The sequence below is a fragment of the Emydura macquarii genome, unplaced genomic scaffold, assembly GCF_026122565.2.
Source record: "Emydura macquarii macquarii isolate MOO-44397 ecotype Brisbane River unplaced genomic scaffold, CSIRO-AGI_Emac_v2 contig_2531, whole genome shotgun sequence".
Classification (NCBI taxonomy): domain Eukaryota; kingdom Metazoa; phylum Chordata; order Testudines; family Chelidae; genus Emydura; species Emydura macquarii.
In genome coordinates this window covers 181,547-206,235 of record NW_027132668.1, presented here as the reverse complement: position 1 = coordinate 206,235, position 24,689 = coordinate 181,547, and the positions used below count along the sequence as shown (strand labels likewise).

The 24,689-nt window shown below is 43.6% G+C and overlaps 1 protein-coding gene and 1 long non-coding RNA gene across 4 annotated transcripts in view; one reads left to right on the top strand and one right to left on the bottom strand.

Moving 5' to 3' along the window:
- Window positions 1–10,153: 10,153 nt before the first annotated feature.
- REV1 (REV1 DNA directed polymerase) overlaps window positions 10,154–24,689 on the top strand; it is a 91,396-nt gene continuing 76,860 nt past the window's right edge. For 2 of the 3 annotated variants that reach the window (XM_067563555.1, XM_067563553.1), the window contains exon 1: window positions 10,154–10,557. The gene's annotated coding sequence lies outside the window, so the exon portion shown is untranslated. Of the gene's footprint in view, window positions 10,558–20,177; window positions 20,298–24,689 lie in introns of those variants that run through there. The other variant, XM_067563554.1, reaches the window with a different exon arrangement.
- On the bottom strand, window positions 10,913–12,062 carry LOC137163337 (uncharacterized). The gene is made up of 2 exons (XR_010922688.1): window positions 11,946–12,062; window positions 10,913–11,342 (listed from the first exon to the last, which is right to left on the bottom strand). It is a non-coding gene; the product is annotated as an uncharacterized lncRNA (long non-coding RNA).

Below are 24,689 nucleotides of genomic sequence, written 5' to 3'. Positions count from 1 at the left end.
GCCCCTTCTGGGATAGTTATTGGCCCTAACTAGGGGAGTACAGGGATTGCAGTTGTGGCTTGCTTTCTGTCAGGACATCAGGAACCTTGTGCTTCACCCCTTTTGAGCCACCCATGCAGAAGAAGGCAACAATTTGGCTCAATAGATAAACATTTTCCTCAGACCCCACAAACGCAATTTCAAGAGATAAGAAGCCCCTCTTCGCATGTAAACTCAGACAATGAATTCAGTATCCCCCTCGGAAACGTCAGATGTGTGGGATGAGCAGCATGGGTGTAGGTTTTGTTTTTAACTATCTTTCAGCACAAGTTGTGAAAGAATGGTACTGATTGAGTACTGGTGCTACTAAAGCTGGAAAGCCACATCCCTTTCACTTCACTGATATGTATGCCCCACTCCACAGTTTTCTTTGGGAAACTATCCTCTTAGCAACAGCAAATCTGATCTAGAGGATCCCTGTAGCAAGGGGGCGTGGCCTCCCTCCGAAACTACCAGGGAGGGACTGCCACTCAACCCGTGGAGGGCAGAGCCAGGGAAACCACACTGGACGCGGCAGTGTGGAGCCCAGACAGGAACCGGAAATATAAAGGGCGGGACCTACAACTCAGACAGGGGGCAGCTGCTGAAGGAGATGGATGTCTCCAGTCTGCTGCTGGAGAGAGGATCCAAAGAGGACCTTGGTTACCCTGACTCACCCGAGCCAGTGAACAACCCAGACGGCAAGGGCTTGTTTGGACTACCACTGGCAACGTACCCTGGGGAAGCCAACGATGACCCTTGGCAGCAGGTACACAGAGACTTTGGGCTTGGTTTTCACAGATGCTGAACATTCACCGCTCCTATTAGCATCAACTGCAGTTGTAGATGCTTAGCACTTCTGAAAATTGGGGCCAATCTGAGTACCCAAAAATCAGAGGCCACTTCTGAAAAAATGTGACTGAACTGCATTTGTCATGTTCTTCTCCCTTGTAGGATAGAGTGGCATATACAAAAGATCATTGCTGATCCTTAGAGATACCATTCTGTTAATGACTACACTTAAGCTGGAGAAGTTCATTACAAGTATAGATGGAAATCCTTCCCATAGTTCTCCTAAACCCAGATTTTCACAGACAGTTTCATGTTACAGACATGACATAATTCAGTTTTATTTCACCTGAGTAGAGAGTTACAAAATTAAGAGACATGGCAGGCCAATGATAATTGAAGTTAGCCTTTATTTAAAAATAGAACTGGGCAATCCTGTTTTGAATGCCCTTGTCCAAACCACTTGCCAAACTTGTGATGCCTTATGCTCAACTGCCAGCATCTGTCTATCTGTCCAAATGAAATGCAATAACTTCTTAATGCAGCATCCAATCAATTCCAAAAATTTCAGGGAACATCCTAGGCATCAGTTGCCTGATCCCTACTGATTTGAGGGACAACTGGAGCATCAAACAGAGAAACTGTGGGACCCATGGAGTCACTGGTATCTGTTGATGGAACCCATTAACACTTTGAAGAATAACAATACCCATAGTCCCAATATAGATTTAAGATGTTGAAACCCTGAATGACAGAAGAGAAATAATTGTTCGCTTTAGGGGGAGCCCTGGGGTGGATACTCAGCCAGAGAAGACAGCCAGCGGGAGAGGAGAAAAAAAGCTTAATTAATTCCTTCCTCCTTTCTAACCTCCATCCTCCTCAAATCCTGCTCCAGGTGGGGGAAAGGACACCAGCCATCCACCCCTACCTTCCAATCTGGAAGGAAGAAAGGTACTATGTGGGGGGAAAGAGAGATACTCAGAGCCCTTGGCATGGTGTGGAGAACGGGGGACTTGCTGTGGCAAGAGGTGGGTAAACAGAGAAGAGGTGTGGAACTACAGAAAGCCCCTGGTGGGGGACCCTGGTATGGTGGGGAATGGGAGCACACAGAACCCCTGGTGAGTGGGGGTATATTGGAAGATCCTGGTATAGGGGAAAGGAGACACAAAAAGCACCTAGCAGAAGAGGGAAAGTTGGAATGGGGAGAGGGGTCCACAGAGCCCCTGCCATTGGAGGGAAGGCAGGGCATAGGGGAAGTGGGAATAGGGGTACACATCAGGCCAATGGCATGGGGGCACATGGTATGGGAAGAGGAGGGAGCACACAGATCCCCTGCCAGAAGGAGCTTGGGGAGGGGAGGGTAGCAGGCAATCCCTGAAATAGAGGGAGCGGGGTGGCTCACAGGAAGCTTGTGGGGGGAATGGGGACAAGCAGCCCTGGTATCTGCAATAAGCTCAGCCTACAGAAGCTATGCATTGCCCAATTCCCTAGTACAGGTATGATGAACCATAAACCTCTTACACTGTCCCTGTAAATGTCTCAGCTTGAATAAGCATTTAAAAATTACCCGACTCTCTGAAACTCTTGAAAGCCTCCTGTTCACAACATTCAGACATAACATGACATGCCCTCCTTGCCCCTCCCTCTGCTGGCAAAATAGCCTCCAATTTCTTTGTACCAGATAAGGATGTGATCCCACATTCCCTCTATGAGCATGCAGCCACCTCAGTTACCACATTACTGTGTCTTTTCAGGTAGTACTGAGGCAGTTGAAGTCCCCCCATGATCACTGCACAGATCTTTTTGCCTATACATGCAAAAAATGTTGATTGATATAGCATCTTCTCTAGTTCCACAACATCCGGGATCATGACCTACCCCCACCTCCCAAGACTCGGCACCATCTTTTTTTTATTGTTTCCAAATAGTATCTCTTGTGTCAGAACTAACACCCACGCCATTTCTTCCTGCTGACACACTGTTCTCTCTGGCCCATGGTATCACCTACTTTCTTTTGCTTATTTGTTCTGTAAACATTATACGCTTATAGTTCCAACTCTCCGGGCCAGATTGAGTGCTGCGCCTTTGTGCCTATGGGACTCTGAGCTGGTCTGGGGGCCAACCTAGCCCCCAGTGTGTGCTCGGGCAATTCCAGAGGCTGCTCTAACTTGGCAGCTGCCAATGGGCTGCTCTGCAACCCAAAATAGCCAGAACATAGAGTAGCCCTTACTGCCCCAGCATGCCTCTCAGCCAGGGGCTGCAAAGGGGGAAGGGAGGAAGCCATCAACTCCGCCTCCTCCCTAGCATATTCTATAGGACTATTTGAACCAATTTTGCAGGCTTTTTCCAATGACTGAGGGGCAGGGGTGCTGGAACAATTTGTATGTTGGAGGTGGTGAGAGCAATTGAACCAAACCGTAAACCCTGTATATGATGGAAAGCACTTCAAGCCAGAATTGGACCTTAAGGGGATGTCTTGATTAAATTAAGTGCCTCTTGCTTCAGTTACATCACAAGTATATCTCCTTTAGCACGTTTATAAATCAGCAATTCTATTATATGTGCTTTTAGCATTTGTAGAAAACACAATAGGTTTTCCTTCTCCAGCTGCCCTCTCTCTTGCCCCTTCTCTCTACTTTTCCTGCATAATTTGCTGGTAAGACAGAGCCAGATTCTGATCTCATATACCAAGATTAATTCCATGCAATAAGAGCATAATCCACAGAAGAGGATGACTTTTCATTTCTGGACCCAGTCACATGGGTCAGTATCCACTCATTTCACTGGTTACTCTTACTCTGAAATAACTTCATTGACTTTAGGGGTGGTTCTCCACATTTTCCTCCCTCCTCCCTTGCCACCATGCAGTTACAGATCCCATAATGCACTCTCCCATGTGAAAATGTGCCAGGGTAAGTGACTGACTCCAAGGACTCTTCTCCAGGCATAAGTTATCCCAGAGATTGTCCCTAGTTATGAGACCCAGAAATTGCAGGCTGATCTAAAATTCCCCAACTATTTTTGTTGGATGTGATGCTTATACTACTGTTCAACTAACTGAACACAGAGAACTGCAGGGCAATCGTATATACTGCTGCTTTGCTATGAAAAAGTTGAGGCAGTAGCTTGGTGCAAGGGGGCGATCGAGACCTTAATTGCCATGTGAAGAGAAGAGAATATTCAGGCCAGTTGAGTTCTGCCAAATGCAATCTCCAGATCGCTGATCACCTTGTGAAAAGTGGGATCCAAGGGCCTACTGAGCAGTGACAGGAAAAAATAAAGTCTATGGAGGTTTGATACAATGGAGTGAAGAACTCACATAAGGTCTCAGGCAGTAGTTGGACAATTTGTCCCAATTTCAAGGAGCTGGAGCGGGTGCTCACATCGACCCTGACCACTGAACCCAGGAATCTTGTGGACATTGAGGAAGTTGAATCTGAGGAGCCAGTGAAGGAGGAGAGGAAATACAAAATGGAGGAAGTGATCTGGCAACAGAACAAAGAGCTGCCTCATTCAGGTATTGTGCAAGCTCTTTATTACTCTGTGGCATGAGTGCAATTTGTGGAATTGTTAGTGCCAGAGTAAAGCTGGGAATGGAGCTGGGGCTCCTGCTGCAAGCACGTGGGTTTGTTATGGTGCTGGTGTGTGCCATCCTTCAGTGAGATCAAAAACTCTCTTGCTGTTGCTTCCACCTTGCAATGTGCCCTGCTAAGAAAATTATTTCCTCTAGCTCAGAATGTCTGAGCGGCTAGTAAGGTTAGTAACACACACATTCAGACCCATCTGCCAAGACTCAATGAATTACAGAGAAAACTGATTACTGCCTAGCTGCACTTCTTCATTCTTGTGATCATCAAAGTGGCATCTGCTAAGTTCAGTGATATGCTCTTTGCTGCTGTTAGCTCACTGGTCCTATTTTCCGATAATGGCTAACACAAGTAAAATATTCCAAATGCATGGGGATAGGGGAGAGGACATTATTTTATTTAGTCCAGTTAATAAATTTGTATAATTTGGTCTGGATGCCAGCTAAATTGACCAGTAGTATACGATGGACTGCTCCCCTTTGTACATTTTTTCCTAATAAAACAAGAGTTTCCCTTTAACTATATCTACCTTATACAATCTTGACTGTCTTTGGGCCTAGTCCACTATGGCCACTTTGCACCACTTAGAAATGCTGAGAAACTCCCCTTGGTGCAAAGTCATCAGAACTGGCTCCTGTGCCAGCTGTCTCATCCCTACCCCAGCAGAGAGGGTGAGGAAGAAGGAGGGGCAAATTGAGGCTGAATGGATCTTCATTATAGCAGTTTTTTACTGAGGTAAAGCCCTTACATCATTGGTGTAAGTCACAGTAGCCTCTTGGCTGATCTTCTTATGTCAGGACCAGATTAGCACTGCATTAGAGAGCTGCAGCCAGCTCCTTTATGTCTTCCCATTCACCAAGCAAGGCTTGGATATACTTTTGATTACTTCCTATTTTCTTTGCACTTCTTCACTAATTACTTTGTTTCATTCTGTCGTCTGAACAGATCCTTTCCCTTTCTTACATAAGACCCTCTCTTCACCCAAGTCCCAAGTGCTGACTGCCATTCTCTCTCAGACTGCTGACCTCTCCTCACCTTACAATTGCCTGTAAGTATTAGTTTGTTACCCTGAGCAGAATGCCTATATTCTTTAGTGTATATTATGTCGTACATGTTTCTATTTTTACATCTTTTAGAAAAAAGATAATGAAAACTGAATGCAAAAATGATTGTTGGTTACCTTACTGGAGCATCTACTTGTGAATTAATGAAGCCAGGGGTGGGAATCCCTGTTAGTGACTCTTACTCTCAAAAGAACAATAAGTAGCGTTCCCCAGCAGGGCTGATAAAATCATAAAACATGCATTACTTCTAAAAACCTGACGCTATGGTGTTTTAGAAAATAACTCCCAAAATAACCATGATGCTAGCTATGTGCAAGTGGTGAAATGCACTATATTATATGGTTATGTTGTTACAAGTGGTGCTGAAACAATTTTTATAGGGGGGTGCTGAGAGCCATTGAACAAAACTGTAAACCCTGTATATAATGGAAACCACTTCAGGACTCCTAGTTCCAGCCCCTAGGGTTGTAACTAAGCTATGCAAACCAAACTATACACTAACACTTTCATTGGTTGTCTCTAAACAACAGTGCTAAGTCAAGGAAACCACTGTAATAATCCTATGGCTATCATGTGTCTAATGGGGCATCACTATAGCAGGCTGTACTAATACGGCAATGCATAGGTTCTGAAATGTCTGTAATTATTAATTGAGAGACCTGTTAGACTGTAGATCTCTCTGTTATAGATGAGCATATACTTTCCTGTTTTTAGTGCATATACAGTGAGTCGGGTTTGACGAGTGCTAATCTACAGGTGATTTTGATCCTGTAAAAGGAGAGTTTTCAAAAGCTAGTTTGGGAAAACTTATTTATAGCGTGGGCTATCCCTGAAGTCTCTCTCCCTCTCCACTAGATGTCAGTACAAGCCAGCTGCATTCATCAGGAGAATCTCTCTATCCTTTATTTCACTTAGTTACACCTTGTTAAACATAAAGTACACCTTGCACTTTAATCCCCAAGTGCAGCCATTTCTAAATAGAGCCCTCGTATAGATAGCTGAGACTCCTGCAATGCATGGTACTGATGAAGCAGGGTACCACACTCAAGAGGATGAGACATCTGGAGTTGTTGCATGCAGACTGTTTGGGCTGCCTGCAATGCAGCAGTCTCTAAGAGATGTGACCAGATTGATTTCAAGTTAGTACAACGTGGACCCTACTTGCAATGTGTTCATCTCCCCATTAGATGCCGCTGCTGGTAGACAGATTCAGTTACAGATCTGTCGATGCTGTGTAGTAACATCCTTTACCCACAGGATTGTCAGCAAGAAACACACTCTTAAGTTGTTGCAGTGCTAGCTATAAATGTCTGTCCAATGATCCTCTCCATGAGAATTGAGTGGGGATTAGATTTAGTCAATGCAACTTTATGGCTAAACATTCCTTACATGTCTGTCCTTACATCAATAGGGGTTTTGTTTAATAAACCTTGAAGTCACTGCAGCTGCATGCAGTCTGAACTACTATTGCATATATAAAAATATGTGTGTGGGTAAAATAATGTCACACAAATTGTGGTGACATATAAATATAAATACTAAGTGGATGAATATAGCTATATCTGTGGTATACAACTTTTTGAACAAGAGGGCTGAGCATATTATTTCAAAAACGCCAATAGCCCACAATCAATACTTTGGGGCAGATTCTCTGTACTGTTCCATCACCTCTGTGCAGCTTGAGTGGAAAATGTATGCAGATCCAATGCTAGGGATTCCACCAGCATACTGGTTTCATGAGGACAAGAAGGGGAGTAGCTAGAGCATGCTGTGTTCTGGCTATCCCCAGCTGGTTTATGATCTGCAAAAAGGGACTGCTGCCAGCTGGCGTAAATTAGAACAGCTATACCTGGTTGTTGGTTCTCAACTTCTCCTCTCTTGGGCTTCCCTGGGTGACTGTGCAGAAAACATATTTTGCAGAGTGCTCCCCTTGTCTTCAGTAGACCACACTGAACTCTAATCTTGCTTGTCTGGGGCTTCCACAGCCTGGCAGGGAAGCAGGCAATGGAGCAGCCAGAGCTACTCTCCTTTCTTTGTGATATGACAGGCAGCCACTCGCAGAGATGTCATTGCAACCTTAATTCCACTCTTTTTGCATACGTATTGTGACAGGCTTTAATTACATGACTAGCCTTGGGAATCAGGAGAGGCCTATAGATATGTGTATGTGGATGGATCCTTGGTTGTGCCAGGGAAGGAGGAGGCTTCAGCATAGAGTAGTCCAGAGCTTCTGAGGACAGGAAGGGGGAGTAACTAGATACTCTACATTTATACTGGCTGGCAACAATCCATAGATACATTCTGGCAGCCAAGAATCACTAAAGCACAGGGTACTGAGCCATGTCCCCTATATTGAGCCTAGTAAGGAGAGTAGAACGGAAGCCTCTATTGTTGTGCTATACTCACTGAGGATCGTTCCGTTCTAGGAAATCCTCAGGTGGTCATTTAAACCAGGTTAAACTGTGTGTTACAAGGAATTATATGAGAGTAACACTATTGTAAAGGAGAGCAGAATTTGGTGTAGAACAAATGTGTGTGTGTAAATATTATTATTATATAATATGTATATTACAGTAATGCCCATAGACCTTGATTCTGGTCCTGTCATCCTGAGTGCTGTATGAACGTGGGAATGTATAATCGCTGTTTATAAGAGTTTACAATCTAGGGCTTGATTCAAAGCCCATTGAAGTCAGTGGGCTTTGTATCAGGTCTTGATCCTATAAACACTTATGCATGTGAATAGTCTGATTAAATTGTATGTGATTACCAATGTGGATAACCATTCAGTCCTGACCTTACTCAAAGGCCTGCCTGTTTAGATGTCACTGCAGCATCAGGGTCTAAGAATACATACAGAGGGCAGGGTGAAGGTTGGTGACACTTCTTAATTCAATCTCACTTTAAAATATCCTTGTCTGGATTCCTCTAAAATAATGTAAACCTTTGTACTTTTACTCTTTATTTTTGCATATAACTCTAGCCCTGGGGATCAGGTGAGTACAGTATATACTTCCGTATTTTTTCCATTCCAGTATATAATAAACACTAGCCTTTTCATTTTAATTTAATTCCCATTTTATGTAATCTTTTCCTTTTAAAAAAATATAGTAGCCCCAGCCTTTTTGATTATTAATTCTTTTCTCATTTTCATTTTATAATGGTATATATTTATCCCCAAATGCCTCACTATCTAATTGTTGTTGGATCCTTTTATAGTTTGTTTGTCTGTATTTTTATTTATTTCTAAAAATGAACTATCAATAACTAACCATTTTTAAAGCTCTCCTTGCTAACCTACATGTTGCCCTGCCTTCTGCTCCAAAACTGTCCCCCACAGACCTAGATCTGGGAAGAAAAAATAATAAAAATAATTACTTGCAGCCCATCACATGACACCTTTAAAAGACAGTGTTCATCCACTGGTGATGGGGGGAAAGAGATGGGATATATATATAATATTGGGAATGAGATTTAGGCGCTGATGCTGCAACTGGCTGTACCTGGGTGGACTCGAGCATTTGGAACTGGAGCTGACTTTCACGGCACACTTTGAGGTAGACTGTGGCCAGTGTGTCTGTGTGTCTCTAAATTGGTGTCCCCCCCGGATAATATATCAAATATGAAGAAACTCACACAGCCAGGGAGCCCTTCTAAAATGATGCTACCTGTGTTACTATTCCTGTATTCTACAGCACCTTGCGTAAAAGAATGAAACAAATGCGAGGATTCCCTGCAGGGGAACTCTTTGCTGGCATAAGGCTGGCATAAGGCATAAGGCTGGCTGGAGAATTAGCAGTTCTCCTTTCCCCTGCCTAGGGCGCAATGAGCATATCATTGCAAGGAGTGGCTTTGCTATGCCAGTTCTTTGTTGGCACCAGGATCTCTCTGAAGGGCCCTTGTCCCAGAGGCGGCTCGGACACTTTAATTTCCACGGGGGCTGGCTGGCTGTGCGTCAAGGCGATGTAATTTGCCTCCCATCCCTGACTGTCCCCTAGCCCTGAGCTCAGTGAGGAAGGGAGTGAGCGTCCAGCCCGCTAGCAAGGTAACCCAGGAAGGGCAAACGGGATCCCTCCCTGAGAAACGACCCCTCCCCCGGTCTGTCCCCCGCAGCCGCTAATCAGCAGGTTCAGGGGAGGAAAACAGAAGCCGAAGCAATGGGGGGAAGTGTTGCCCTGCTTTAGCGGTGCCAAAGTTTCTTGATTGCTCTGAACTCCCGGCCAGCAGCCTCCCTGCCTCCCTCCCGGCTGTGCAAGGGCCCCGGCTCCAGCCTCGTGAGCCGCACCCCCGGCCCCCGGCCCTGCGCCCCGGCGACGGGCGGCAAGGCCACCCCGGGCGCCCCGGGCGAAGCCAGCGGCTCGGCCTCCGAGAGGGCAGGCGCTGGCCCCGCTGGCGAGCGCAGCACAACACGTGCGGGCGGGGCCCAGGCTCCGAGCAGCCGCCGCCGCAGCAGCAGCACGCGCGGCTTGTTGCGCACGAACTTGCGCCGCCGTGGCTGGAGCGAGAGGGCGGGAGCGAGAGTCACTTTGGTGCAGTCACTGCCCCCTCCCCCATCCCTTCCATTGCGGCCTGTCACTCGGCTGCGGCGCTCCTCGCGCTTGCAGAGCGGCTCTCTCCCCGCTAGAGGGCGCCGCTAGCTCCCCCCGCCCCCGCAGCCAACCAGCGAGGTAGAGAAGCGGCATCGGCGCGAGCGGCCTCCTTTTTTTTTTTTTTGCCGGCCCTTTCCAGACGGTCACGTGCCCAGAGTCCTCTCTCGGCGGTGACGGCTGCGCCGCACGCGACTTCTCAAGGGCGCGCGCCGCTAGGGGGCGCCCTGGGCAGCTGGCGCGAGGCTTGTTGATTGACCGAGCGGCGGTTGGTGGCGCGAGACTCTCTCGCGCCGTGTGACGCGTTCGCAGGAAGGAGGGGGGGGGCTGTGGGCGGGAGGAGCTGGGGACACCGAGAGGGGCGGGGGGAGAGCGAGCGGGCCGGCCGGGGCTGCCTGAGAGAGGAGCGGGCGAGGCTGGCTGGCGGGCTGGAGGGAGGAGCGCGATGTGAAGCCCCTACACGGTCGGGCAGGCGGCGGCGCCGGGGAATGTGCGTCCGGGACACGGCGACAGGTGAGCCCACGGGGCGGCTGGGCGAGCGAGCGAGCGAGCGAGCGGGCCCCTTGCCCGGCCCGGCGCAGCCCGGCCCCATGGCCGCCCGGCGCGAGGAGAGGCAGCCGGGCCCGCGGCCTGTCCCCAACTGCCAGTGAGTGACTCCGGCAGCGCTTCCTGGTGCGGGCCGCGCGCGCGCGCGAGCCCCGCAGCAGCTGCAGGAGGCGCGTGCGGCGGGACCGCATAACCCCCCCCTCCCCTCCCCTCCCCGCCAGGGAGCCCGCGCGCGGAGGGGTCCCGGGGCGGGGCGGGGCGGGCGCGCGCGCTGCAACTTGTCCGGGGCCGGGCGCGCTGCTGCTGCTGTTGTTAAACCTGCCTGTGTCTGGGTCAGACGCCCCGCTCTCCCCCCGCCTCCGGCCTGCACCCGTCCCTGTCACATGGGGTTTCTCCTGCCTCAGACACAACACTGGCCAGCTAGCGCCCGGGCCGGATCCCAGCCGAGGGGCAGCGCGGGGACTGGGAGGAGAAGAAGAGCCCGTGGCATGGGCTGACTCCTCCCTCCCCCCCGGCAGCACCCACTCGGCCGGGCGGGCACCGAGCTAAAGCAGCGTGCATCTGTCTGCGGCTTCCCATCCTGTCCATCACAGCGATGATGAGCCTGTGTAAGTGCTGGCATAGCTGCAAGGAAAGGGGCTGCTAGTGGGAATTCACGCTGGGTGCCTTTCCTGACGCCACGCTCCCCGGCTAACGCTGCCGTGTTTTGCTACCGTCTTAGCATTAACTCGACCCAGGATAGTAAGCAACAGCTGTTGAGAGAAAAATGCGCATTACTTGTTACTCTTAGATTGGGGGTGGGTGGGAGAAAAGCATAGTCAGTGTCCTGAGTGTCTAGGTTTGTTGACATAAAACGAACACTACAAGATTTCATCGTTTTTAGTGTGTTCCTGTTCGTATCTAAAATACTACAAAATAATGAGAGAGTAAGGTAGAAAGATTCCTTGTGTGTGTTTGATAAGATACAGATGTTTGTTCTTGAAGCACTTTTCCTTTCCTTTTTACTTTGTGTGTTGATTTAAGAGCCAGGTTTAATGTGAAAATTCAATATCATAGTCCAAAAAACCAGAAGACTATTGATGGTAATTATGCTGTCCAAAATGTGTAGAAGAATTAGCTTATGTAGAGGTTGTTTAATTACCAGTAGTAGCTGCCAGAGGTCATAGTTAACATAGAACTATTCTAGAGACTAGCCTATTACTAGTCAAGATAATTAACACACACATCCAAAATCTCTGCAGACCTCTTCCTTTGCTATCTTGTCTCAAGTGGGTTGTTAGTGGCCCCACATCACATTGGTCTTTTGTTCCATCCCTTTCTTTTACTGAATTATTTGACTGAATCGCTTCGCTTACCTTGTTAGTGAATAATTCCACCCTGTCAAACTGGAGGTCATTGGTAGGACAGCATTAGGAAACTCCTTAGAGCACCTGCCTTGTTCTTGGCTTGTGAATAATTGAAGATTCTTAACTACTTTACACATGTCTGTTTTTAAGCTGTAAGAATTCAAGTAGCAAAAGTAGTTTAACAAATTTTAGAGCCCTTGTAGTAAAATGTCTGACTTGTGTATAGCACATTTGTCTTCAATGTGTTAATCATTAGATCACTGTTCCCTATCTTATTGATCACAAATGGTAGTGATTAGGCTTTCTGGGTGGTGTATTTAATTTTCCCCTCTCTCTGACTAATGAAAGATAGGTATATTGGGTGGCGGGGGGGGGAGATAGCCTGAAGCCTAGTGCCCAGAGAGTCAGTTATCTTGTGGCTGACTCCCTTGACCCAACTGGTATGTATGTGCGGTCTAGAGAAGTGTCATGTCAGATTTTTCATCTTGCTACTGTTTCAGCTATTGGAAGGAACAAATATTAAGAGCTAGGCCAGTAAGTGTAAAAAATGATTTGTAACATGTAGAGAAACTTAGTAATCTCAGAGAGACAAACAAAATTTAAATTCACTTGTCCTCCGCAATTAGCAAAAGAGAAATGTGTGTGCTTGATCCCACCATGTATTTTCCCAATTTAATCTTTGTTAAATAGTAATTTTACAAAGGAGAATGATTTTCCCCCTAGAATTAGATATTTGTAAAAAATATAATAATAATAATAATAATAATGACAGAAGTATATTTTCCTTTCTGAGAATGCCTAACTCCTGTTAGCAGTAGTTTTGGTAGGTGTGTAGGGAGGGAACTAAATCTCATAATACAGAAAATTCTCCATTAAAGGAATACCGTTGGGACCAGTCTGGTGGTAGTTCTGTGCTCTCCATAGGTAGTAGCAGAACAAGAAATATTAGAAGAGCAAAGGGAGTAGAAAAAATGAGAACTGTCATGAAATTGTTCAGGGGCTTGAAAGGAGGGGAGAGCAATTTGAATGCAGAAGGCAAGAGGGGAAATAAATGACCTGAGCAGCAGTCAAGAAAGATGATTTTTGTGAGACTCTACATAAATAGATTATATGAGTTGCCCTTGCTTTTACACCGCACAAAATTTATGTAGCACTTCCTGCACTTCAGTGTGCCTATCTGCTCCATTTGGAAAGCATGACTGTACTAGCAGATACAAAGAGATTGCTTTGGATCCCAGAGCTTGAAAGTTCCTGTGGGCACATGCACTTGTCCCTCAAACTCGTACCCACCCTAGAATTGAGGATATAAAAAGCTCTATGGCTCCATAATGGTCCCCAGTTCCTTTCCTTGCATATTAGCAAAAGCAAAAACCTACCTTCTCCTTTTTAAACTTTTTTTAATATAATCTTACTACAACTTCTATTATTAATAGTTTTGTTGGTGGGTGCAGGAAAGGGAATTAATTTAATTAAAGCTTCAGATTACAATCTTGTTGCAGTCAATGATGGATTCTTCTTAGAAGAAGATGGACTCTCTAAAAATGTTCTTCATTCATGCATAATTTTCCTTCCTTAGGTGATCACGAGCAATGCCTTCTCTGCCTTGAGGGCATTTGGCTATGACCTGTGAGGTGTGCATGTCTTTTTCCCATTGAGCACAGAAAGACGGGTTCTCTTAATGAATACAGCTTTGGAAAAGTCTCCTGTAAAAGGGAACTGTCCAGATACTAATGTAGCCCAGAAAATCAATACAATGCCAAAGCTGCAGTGGCTTCATAGACTGAAAGGCCTTGCACAAAAAAAGTCATTCCATAAATCCTCTTCTAAAGAGGACCAGAAACCTTGAAAGTTGGGAATGGTGCAGCTGATTTCTTCCTAGGCGCTGTGGCAAGAGGGAGAGATCTGCTAGCATTTGGGCATGTGGATTGGCCCATGAGGTCAGCCTCCCTAGATCCTGGGAATCCTGCCAAGAAAAGAGTTTCCTCAGATCTGGGCCACTTGGTACTGTCTGCACATCATTGACTCTGTGGAATTCATATGCCTGAAGCCTTAAAAATTGAACTCTTAGAACCGTAGTGGATGGGTGGTCAGAAGAGGTGGACTGTCCTTTGCACTGAGCCCAGACATTCACAGAGTGATACCAAAACTGTTATTCTACCTTAGGAGACTTTAGGAAGAATAAGATACACAGATGGCAGCAGGTCTCAAAACTCCAGATGATTGTAAGGTCCTCCTTAAAGGTGACCTGCAAAGATGGGTGGGTGGCAGTTTGTGCCCTTTGGGTGTGATGCGTGTTTGTTTGTTTGTTTCTGTTGTATTATGTAAAAAGTGGTGTATGGTTTGTTTGATCTATTTGTGTTTTACATTAGAAATTTGTGTCGTGGTGGTTTTTTTGGACTAGAGAACTGGTAGGATTAGCAGATAACACACAAATAAAATCACATTGAGAGCAGAAGTGATGCTGTCAAATTGTATATTTGAAATTGTCCAATTTAAAAAAATACTCAGTTTCTAATAAAGCAGCTTTTAAATATTATAAGAATATAAGAATGATTATACTGGGCCAGACCAATGGTCCATCTAGCTCAGCATCCTGACTTCTTGCAGTGGCCAGTGCCAGATGATTCAGAGGGAATGAACAGAACAGGGCAATTATCGAGTGATCCCATTCCCAGTTGTCTAGTCCCAGCTTCTGGCAGTCAGAGGTTTAGAGATACGCAGAGCATGGGGTTGTATCCCTGACCATCTTGTCTAATACCCATTAATGGATCTATCCATTATTTTATCTAATTGTTTTTTGAACCCAGCTATACTTTAGTCTTCACACCATCCCCTGGCAATGAGTTCCTCAGGTTGACTGTGTGTTGTGTGAATAAGTACTTCTTTGTGTTGTTTTAAACCTGCTGCTTATTAATTTCATTGGGTGACCCCTGGTTCTTGTGTTATGTGAAAAAGTAAATAATTCGTTATTCACTTTTTCTACACTGTTCATGATTTTATAGACTCTGTCATATCCTCCCCCATTAGTCATCTCTTTTTCTAAGCCGAACAGCCCAGTCTTATTAACCTCTCCTCATGTTGAAGCTGTTCCATACCTTTTTCTTTTTGTTGCCCTTCTCTGTATCTTTTCTAATTCTAATATATCTCTTTTTGAGATGGGGAGGGGGTGACCAGAGCTGCACACAGTATTCAAAGTGTGGGCATACCATGAATCTATATAGTAACTTAATATTTTCTGTAATCTTATCTGTCCCTTTTGTAATGGGTCTTAGCAATGTTAGGGTTTTTTTGGGTGGTTTTTTTTTTTTTTTTTGTCTGCTGCTGCACATTGAGTAGATGTTTTGTGAGATTTTTGGAATCATCATGAATAGTTCTTTCTTGAGTATTGATAGTTAACTTAGACCCTATCATTTTGTATTTGTAGTTGGGATTATTTTTCCAATGTACCTTTTTTTGCACTTAAGACAGAAAATATCATATTGCCTCTTTACAAATCTATGGTACACCCACATCTTGAATACAGTATGCAGAGCTGGTCATCCAATCTCAAAAAAGATATATTGGAATTGGGAAAAGGTCACCCAATGACATTAATAGGCAGCAGGTTTAAAACAAACAAAAGGAAGTATTTCTTCACACAATGCACAATCAACTTGTGGAACTCTTTGCCAGAGAAGTTGTGAAGGCCAAGACTATAACAGGGTTATAAAAAAGAACAACATAAATTCATGGAAGATAGGCCCATCTGTGGCTATTAGCCAGGATGGGCAAGGATGCAAAACTGTGCTCTGAAGTGTTCCTAGCCTCTGTTTGCCAGGAACTAGAAATGGGCAACAGGAGATGGATCATTTGTTGATTTCCTGTTCTTTTCGTTTCCTCTGAAACACCTGGCATTGGCTACTGTCAGAAGACAGGATAATGGGCTTGATGGACCATCGGTCTGACCCAGTATGGCCATACTTACGTTATCAAGATTGAATTTCATCTGCCATTTTGTTGCCCAGTCACACAATTTTGTAAGATCCCTTTGTAACTCTTCGCTGTCAGCTTTGGACTTAACTGTCATGAGTAATTTTGTATTGTCTGCAAACTTTGCCATATCACTATTAACCGTTTTTTCAGATCATTTATGAAATGTTGAACAGTGCAGGACCCAGTAGAGATCCTTGGGGGACCTGTTATTTACCTCTTTCCACTATGAAAACTGGTAATTTTTCCTACCTTTTAACTCTTTACTGATCCATGAGAGGACCTTCCCTCTTATCCCATGACTGTACTATGTTTAAGAGCCTTTGGTGAGGGACCTTGTCAAAGGCTTTCTGAAAGTCCAAGTACACGTTTGTTGACCCCCCACTCCTTAAAGGATTCTAGTAGATTGGAGAGGCATGATTTCCCTTTTCAAAAGCCATGTTGACTCTTCCCAAACATATTGCATTCATCTGTGTGTCTAATAATTCTGTTCTTTATTATAGTTTAAACCAGTTAGTACTGAATTTAGGCTTACTGGCCTGTAATTGCCAGGATTGCCTCTGGAGGCTTTTTTAAAAATAGGCATTTTGACAGTCTGTACTCTTATAAGACTATGATAAATTTTGTACAATGTATGCTTTATGAGGTTGTGACTGTCCCTAGGGTAGCTCACCGGAAAATACCACGGTCAGGGCAGACTGCAAAAAGAAGAGCAGATTCTTCCAAACTGTTGTCTAACACTGCAGTTAGATTCCCCAACCAGTAACAAACAGAGCTTCTTGATAACCAGTGTGGGCAATCAGAAGCAAAGACAAAAAAAATTGCATAGCCCCTTTTACTGCCTTTTAGTCTCTGGCACCCAGACAGCAACTAGGTCCAGTAAGAGATAAATTATTTAAAGTTCTGTTCCCTTTACCAAAATGTTCTCCTGACCCCAAAGGGTCATCCACATTGCCAGATCAATATAAGTTTGGATCTTACCCAAAATACCACACTGCCAGCCAATCCTTTAGTAACTAAACTAAAGGTTTATTGTAAAAAGAAAGAAACAAATTATAAAAGAAATGTTAAATGGTCAAAACAATCAGATACATTGGACGTCTAACATAACGAATGCCAGTGAAAATGAGGTAGGTTATGAGGCTAAAATAGGGAAAGAGCAAGTTAAAAATGATGTAGACAAGTTAAATGTCTTCAAGTCATCAAGGTCTGATAAAATACATCCTAGAATACTCAAGGAGCTGACCGAGGAAATACCTGAGCCATTAATGATTATCTTTGAAAAGGCATGGAAGACTGAAGAGATTCCAGAGGACTGGAAAAGGGCAAATATAGTATCAATCTATAAAAAGGACAACCCAGGAAATTACAGATCAATCATCTTAACTTCAGTACCTGGAAAGATAATGGAGCAAATAATTAACTAATCAATTTGCAAACACCTAGAAGATAATAAGGGGATAAGTAACAGTCAGCATGGTTTTGTCAAAAACAAATCATGTCAAACCAACCTGATAGCTTTCTTTGACTGGATAACAAGCCTTGTGGATGGGGTGGCGGAAGCGGCAGATATAGTATGTCTTGACTTTAGTGAGGCTTTTGATACTGTCTCACATGACCCTCTCATAAACAAACTATGAAAATACAACTTAGATGGAGCCTATAAGGTGAGTGCATAACTACTCTCTAGGAACAGTTTTCCAACCAGTTATCAGTTGGAATGGCATGTTGAGTGGAGTCCTACAGGGATCAGTTTTGGGTCCATTACTGTTCAATATCTTCATCAAGGATTTATATAATGGCATAGAGAGTACACTTATAAAGTTTGGGGATGATACCAAGCTGGGAGTAGTTGCAAGTGCTTTGGAGGATTAAAATTCAAAATGATCTGGAGAAATGGTCTGAAGTAAATAGGATGAAATTCAATAAGGACGAATGCAAAGTACTTTATTTAGGAAGGAACAATCAGTTGCACACATACAAAATGGGAAATGACTCCCTAGGAAAGAGTACTGCAGAAAGGGGTCTGAGGGTCATAGTGGATCATAAGCTAAATATGAGTCAACAGTGTAACTGTTGCAAAAAACCCGAATATAATTCTGGGATGTATTCGCAGCAGTGTTGTAAGCAAGACACGAGAATTCTTCTGCTCTACTCTGCACTGATTAGGCCTCAACTGGGGTATTGTGCCTAGTTCTGAATGTCACATTTCAGGAAAGATGTGTACAAATTGGAGAAAGTCTGGAAAAGAGCAACAAAAATGATTAAGGGTCTAGAAAACATGACCTATGAGGAAAGACTGAACAAATTGGGTTTATTTAGTCTGGAGAAGAGAAGACTGAGGATGGACATAACAGTTTTAAAGTACATAAAAGGTTGTTACAAGGACGGGGGAGAAAAATTGTTCTCCGTAACCTCTCAGGATAAGATAAGATAAGCAATGGGCTTAAATTGCAGCAAGGGTGGTTTAGGTTGGACAATAGATAAAACTTCTTGTCAGGATAGTTAAGATCTGGAATAAATTACTTAGGGAGGTTGTGGAATCTCCATTATTGGAGGTTTTTAAGAACAGGTTAGATAAACACTTATCAGGAATGGTCTAGATAATGCTTGGTCTTGCCATAAGTGCATGGGATTGAAGTAGATGACCTTGTGAAGTCCTTTCCAGTCCTAAGATTCTGTGACATTACTGAGACATATTCCAAGTCTGCAAAAGCGGTCACAAACCAGTTCCTCAGAAACAAAAGGCAAATGCATGCCTCAGCCAGGTGTCAACAAGAGCTAATGCACTGTCACCTGGTCAAATGGCCATTCTTTGGCAAGAAAAAGGGTGTGAGCAAGAAATTTACATCTTGGCAAAGAAACAGCTGGAGGTTTCCCATCTCTACAGACTTTGTCTCCTGTACCTCAACTGGAGATGATTTTCAAAGAAAAAGAAAACTTTAAGAAAGGGGAACAACTACCCCAAAATATTTCTCCCTTTCTCTCTGCCCATGGCATCAACACCACCTGAAGGATAAGGAAAGTAACACTGAACTGGGCAAGGTGTCATGGCCGATGATAATCTAGCCAGTAGGACTGCTGAAGCATGTGGTGAAAGGGAATTTGTTTTCAATTAATTTAGCTTGCTAAGTTAGATATTAGTTGCATTTTACTTTTTATTTCTTTGTAACCAATTCTGACTTTTAGCCTCATTACTTGTAATCACTTAAAATCTATCTTGTTGTAGTTAAAAAACTTGTTTTATTGTTTTATCTAAACCAGTGTGCTTGGACTGAAGCGTTTGGGAAACTCCCTTTGAGATAACAGGACTTGTGCATATAATTTCTATTAATAAAATGATGGATTTTATATAAGCTTGTGTTGTCCAGGAGAGGGCTGGACAGTACAATATGCACATTTCTGGGGGAAAGGCTGGGACTGGGAATTTGCTGGTGTTGCCCTGTAGTGTAATTCATGGCTCTTATACAATATATCTGGGAATGATTTACGTGCTAGAGGTTGTGTGTGATCAGACCAGAAGTGGTTGTTCTCACAGCAAAGCAATGTAAAAGGCACTCCAGGTTGGAAAATTGAAAGGACACAGTTGTTCAACAGCCCAGATTGTACTCTGGGTAATGTCACAGTGTTACATTAGATATCTTTCAGTTATCTGATACAGAGGCTCATTTAAGCAATAGGTTGCATACCACAGTTAGTAGTTCTGCAATTTTATATTTGATTTCCTTCAGATATTCCTTTGATATTTCCTTCATCTAGTCCTGGTGACTAATTATTGTTTAATTTATCAGTTTGTTCCAAAATGATAACTATTGACGTCCTGAAACTTCTTTTTAAAAAAAAAAAAAAAAAAAAAAAGGTTATTTTAAGTGATTTTAAAGGTTTTTCTGCTTTCCTTAAAGGAGATATTTAACTAGAGAGGAGAGCAGTGAACTGGCTATATAAAATCTTGTTAAATGCCTCAAGTAAATAAACTGGAGGAAAAAAGTCCTGTAGCAAAACCAGTGCCAATTACTAATATCGCTAATGTAAAAGGCAAGCAGAAACATTTCACGCTTTTTCAATACAACATGCACAATCTTTTCACATGGGCTTCCAGATCTGATGTGCTAAATTTAGGCTCTTCAACAATGTGTTCCAATTTTGAAAATAATTTGTAGTGCATGCTTTTTTTAATCTTTTGACTGACCAACAGGTTGTCTGCTATCGTCATTTTAGAAAGGTTCTCTCATTCTGAAAATCCATATTTCTGTCCTCATGCAGGAAGGAGAAAAGCCAGTGTGGCTGAATCCTAAAACATTCCTCCCTTCTCACAAAAAATGGCAGGAGTGAATCTCTATCTGCTTGGACCTGTCTGCTATCAAGAGAAGGCAAATCAGAAACTGTTTAAAAGTAAGAATGGCTTGAGGAGTGGGTATTGAAGGAGTGGGAGAAGAGAAATAGTATATATAAAAGTTATACTTGAAGATGAGACCCTGGACAGCTGCAAGTGGTGTCCTGTAACCAGAGGAAGGCCACTTTTAAGTTGAAGCCTTCTTGCATCCATCTGTCTCCACAAAGCAAAGATGTCTGTGCTCTGGATGCTGTTTTAGGCATCTGCTTCAAAGTAGACACCTTGAAACCATTCCAGGCCAAGAATGATTCAGACTTAAGAGTGTCATTTGAAGACCTTGATCTGAGAAGCCCTGCTTTCTCCAAACAGCTTAAGGTGATGTCTCTAAGACAGAGATCACAGTATAACCTCAGGGAACGTGGTGCCTCTGAACATCACTTCAGTTGAATCTGGAAGAGAAGATCAGACAGAAATAATTTCCATGTGCTGAGAGAAGGTCCTGAAACTAGTAAGTTAGGGTGGGAACTCAACACTTCAAGAACAGAGGCACGTTGTACTGAGAAGGTGATATTGCTGGAAAAGCTTTGGGCCATCACAGTCCTAAGTCCTAAAAGGATATGAATACATGAGGGAAATGTTAAGCCAATATGTTGAATTCTGTGCCTGTGAATTGTGGCAGCAAAAAGCCATGTTCTTACCAGAAGGAGATGCTGACCCTTCAACTCAGACTAATTGAGCAACATAACAAAAAGTATCTCAGGGATTTGCTGAGAAGAGCCATTCTGGAGGACGAGGGGAAGAGAGAAAAAACAAAATGCTATTGAAACTCAAGATGAAATCCTCAGGAGCAGAAGAAAGCTGCTGCTGACTAAACAACTACAGTTGTGATGAGCTTGTAAAATGGCTGAGGTTAGCAGTGATCAGAAACCCTGTTCCTAGAGGGCAGTGAGACATTGGCAGTTGGTCTCAAAATGAGTTCAGCCTGTTTGTGTTTTGGAGAGCTAAGAGTTGGATGCAGTGCACAACAATAAAATTAATATCTTATCTAAACATGGCCTGCACAACATTTGAGCAGCCTGTATTCACTGCACCATCTAACTTCAGCCTGACTGACGTTGACTTGAGCTGTTCTGTAAACATCCTCACGATTTCCCAAGTTGCTTTTATTCTATGTATTACAATAACTTGTCTCAGATTTCAAGTGTACTGTGTCACAGTGTACAAGGTTTCTCATCCTACATAACTCTGATGTACACAACTCTGATGCATACAGGTACTTGCTCCACAACAGACCTGTCTGTGGCTCCATCAGAAAACAGTAATAAACCTAGCTTTCAGTATTCATTTGAGACACTTGGGTAAGAGACTTTATAATTGCTTGCTGTGACAAATATGACAATTTTCTACAATATCTTTGGGAGATCTTACTGTATCATTGTGGGCCAGGGTTTGTATATAATTCCATGGGAGTGGGAGAGTGACTACAGCCTTCCAGTAACCAAGATCAGTGGCGGGTGATTAGGCAAAATCTCTCCAGTTGCAGGGAAGTACCACCCACTGGAGAGGCTCTCATATACTAGTTCAGACTGGATTCTCTAGAGACCAACAGACAAAGAATGGCCTTTTGGATAAATAGCCTGAGTTCCTCAGGACCTTCATTTTGATCCAGCAAATAGGCAGAACCTTCTACCTAAGGGGGGACCCCCAATCCCTTTGGAAGGATTGACACCTGCCAGATCCCAAGGCTAGCATTGGGGTGGCCACTGATAAGCTTTTTAGCATGTGCATAGGTTCTTTTATTGTAATTGTTTTCTCTGTAATCCTTTCATTTTAAAATTAAATGTGCTTGCTCAGAGTTATGTGATAACTCGTAACTGCTGGTAGTTACGTTCATAGTTTAGTAGCAAAGCACAGAGGCTGGCCCGGTTAAGCCAGTCTGGCTTGCTGGAAATAACACAGTATGGGCATGGAACTCTGCAGCCTAGAATTAACCCCTGTTCAGGAGGGAGAGAAACTTTGGTCTCCTCCCAAGAGAAGTGACAGCTGAGGAGCTTAGAGTGGGTGCCCATGCTGGACCACAGAGGGGGCAATACAGGTGCAGTTGTTATGAACTGTGATGCTTGTACATAAAATCTGTCACTTCTTTGGTGTTAACATAATTTGATCCAAGATGAAGCCATTTTGGCCTGCAAATTGTAAACTGCAGACAATTTCAAAACCTCAGAAATTGACCTTATGTTTAGCAACACCGTTTTGTATCTCCTTAGGTTGCTTTTCTGGAGCATTGTAGTAATAGGAGTTTCTTGGGACAAAATGACATTTCCTGCTACATGTATGTATAGGGAATTAATTTTGAAGGACTTCAATACTCATGATTTTTGCAAATTACACAGCATTTCATCTTTCTGACACAAGACCATGGATATTCAGCTTTTGATGAATTCTGGAAAGTGAGTTTCATGTATGAACTTTTCATACATCTTAACTTATTGTTTTGTGTCATGTGCTTTATTCTTCATCCAGGGTCTTCAGTATGATTTTCTGATTCAGGCTTGTTGGGCTTTTTACTCCAAACTCTCACCCCTTTCCCATCCGCCCCAAAATGTGGTGGTTTATTGGTCCAGAAACTTTTCAAATGTTTTTTAGTCAGCCAGATGTGTGCATGTAATTTTTATACAAATGTGGTTTAAAATGCTATAGTAGTCAGGGATTGATCAGCAAATTAAAACTGCCTGATTGGCCCTGACATCAGCAACTGCTTGCAATTGCAAATGGCTAACAATATTAGAATTCCCTCCTAAAATCAAATGAAACTACTTTGCAACAGTATCAAGTCATCAGGTTTATAATTTCTTCTGTTATAAAGTGATAATATCAACCCTAGAACTTCAAAAGTCATGAAAAGTTTGTTTTTTTTTAATTGCCCCCAATATGTTGGCCTGTAGGCTGATTTTAAACCCGACTTGCCTCAACCCTCAATGTGTTAGTGTTACTAACTCCCAAAAATTAACACAGTTTTGTACACTGGTACAGGAGCGCTTGCTAGAAGATTAAATCAAGAATGGGACTACATTGTGCTAGACATATAAATTCATAGTAAGAGGGTGTGCTTGCCTTGAAGAGCTTGCAGTCTAGTGCCAAACACAGTGATGGGTTTGTGAGGTGGGAGCTGGAACTCAGATCCATAAAGCTCATATAGTGCCACAAAACATCCATTGGATGGAAACAATTTTTAATCCTTGCCGAGCTGAATTCAAACTGGTGAGCTACAAGTGAAAGGTTCTGTAGCTCAATAGCAATGTGCTGAGGCATTCAGTCTTTCACAATTGCTAACGTTACAGCCTCAAGAAGGAGGCTTGCATTCTGGAATGATAAATTTATTATAACCTTTTTGGAGCTTACTCAGGCAGGGTCTTCCAGTGTGGACAGATAGGGATAATCTCCCACATGTTGCTGTCAGTCTTTAACACACTATATAATAAAGTGCTGGACCCTGTTCTTAAAGAAATAGATCCCATTAACCAAAACACACATACTAAAAATGTCCCAGTAAAACAGATATTAACACAACACCCAAATTCACTTCTACATAGTATTTTGCAGTATAAAATCATTCCAACAATAATTCCAGGGTCCTTATTAGAAATAGTCAGGAATTTTCTGATGAAATGTTTTTAGTTGAAAAATGCCAGTTCATTGAAGCTGAAACATTTCCTGGGAGCATACCAATTTCAATTAAACTTTCTTAGGTTGAGGATGGAATTACTGCTCAAAACCAGAGAGAGAGAGAGCAACCAACCCAGGATAGCCAATAGTGGTTAGAGTACTCACCTGGGATGTGGGAAACTTAAGGCAGAAGTCCCAGCTCTGCCTGATTTAGACCAGAGACTTAGACCTAGGTCTCCACACAACTCAGATGAGTGTGTCAGGGACCATGGGTCTTGAATGCTGGTCCAGAGGGCTTGTAGACGCTAGTAAGTTCCAACCTGCCACCAAGTGACCTGCTAACAATTGCCAGAAATAGAAGCTGAACTCTGACAAAGGACTCCAGTCCTGAGATCTGATTGGTTCCCGACTTGTATTTAAATCAAGCACAGAAACAGGAAGTTGTCCATGCATCTGGCTTTTTCCTGGTAACCTGACCCAGCCTGCCTCCTGACCACTGATTCTTGGTTTGCCCTCTGGCCTGTCTCAATCTGATCTCTGGGTATTTGACCAAGCCTGGATCCTGTTCCAGCCAGTAGGTCATACTGCCCGTGTCCCAGTCATGACAGAGTGCCCTAACCACCAGGAGGTAGAGTCTCTGTCTTAATTGGAGATCTTTCACCTTGTATAATTAATCATTTGGCCAGGGAGAGAGACTGACTCCATAGTCAGCAAATCAGGCAAAGTACAGAACTAACTAAGCCTTGGTCTCCCACATTCCAGGTGAGTGCCATAACCACTAGGCT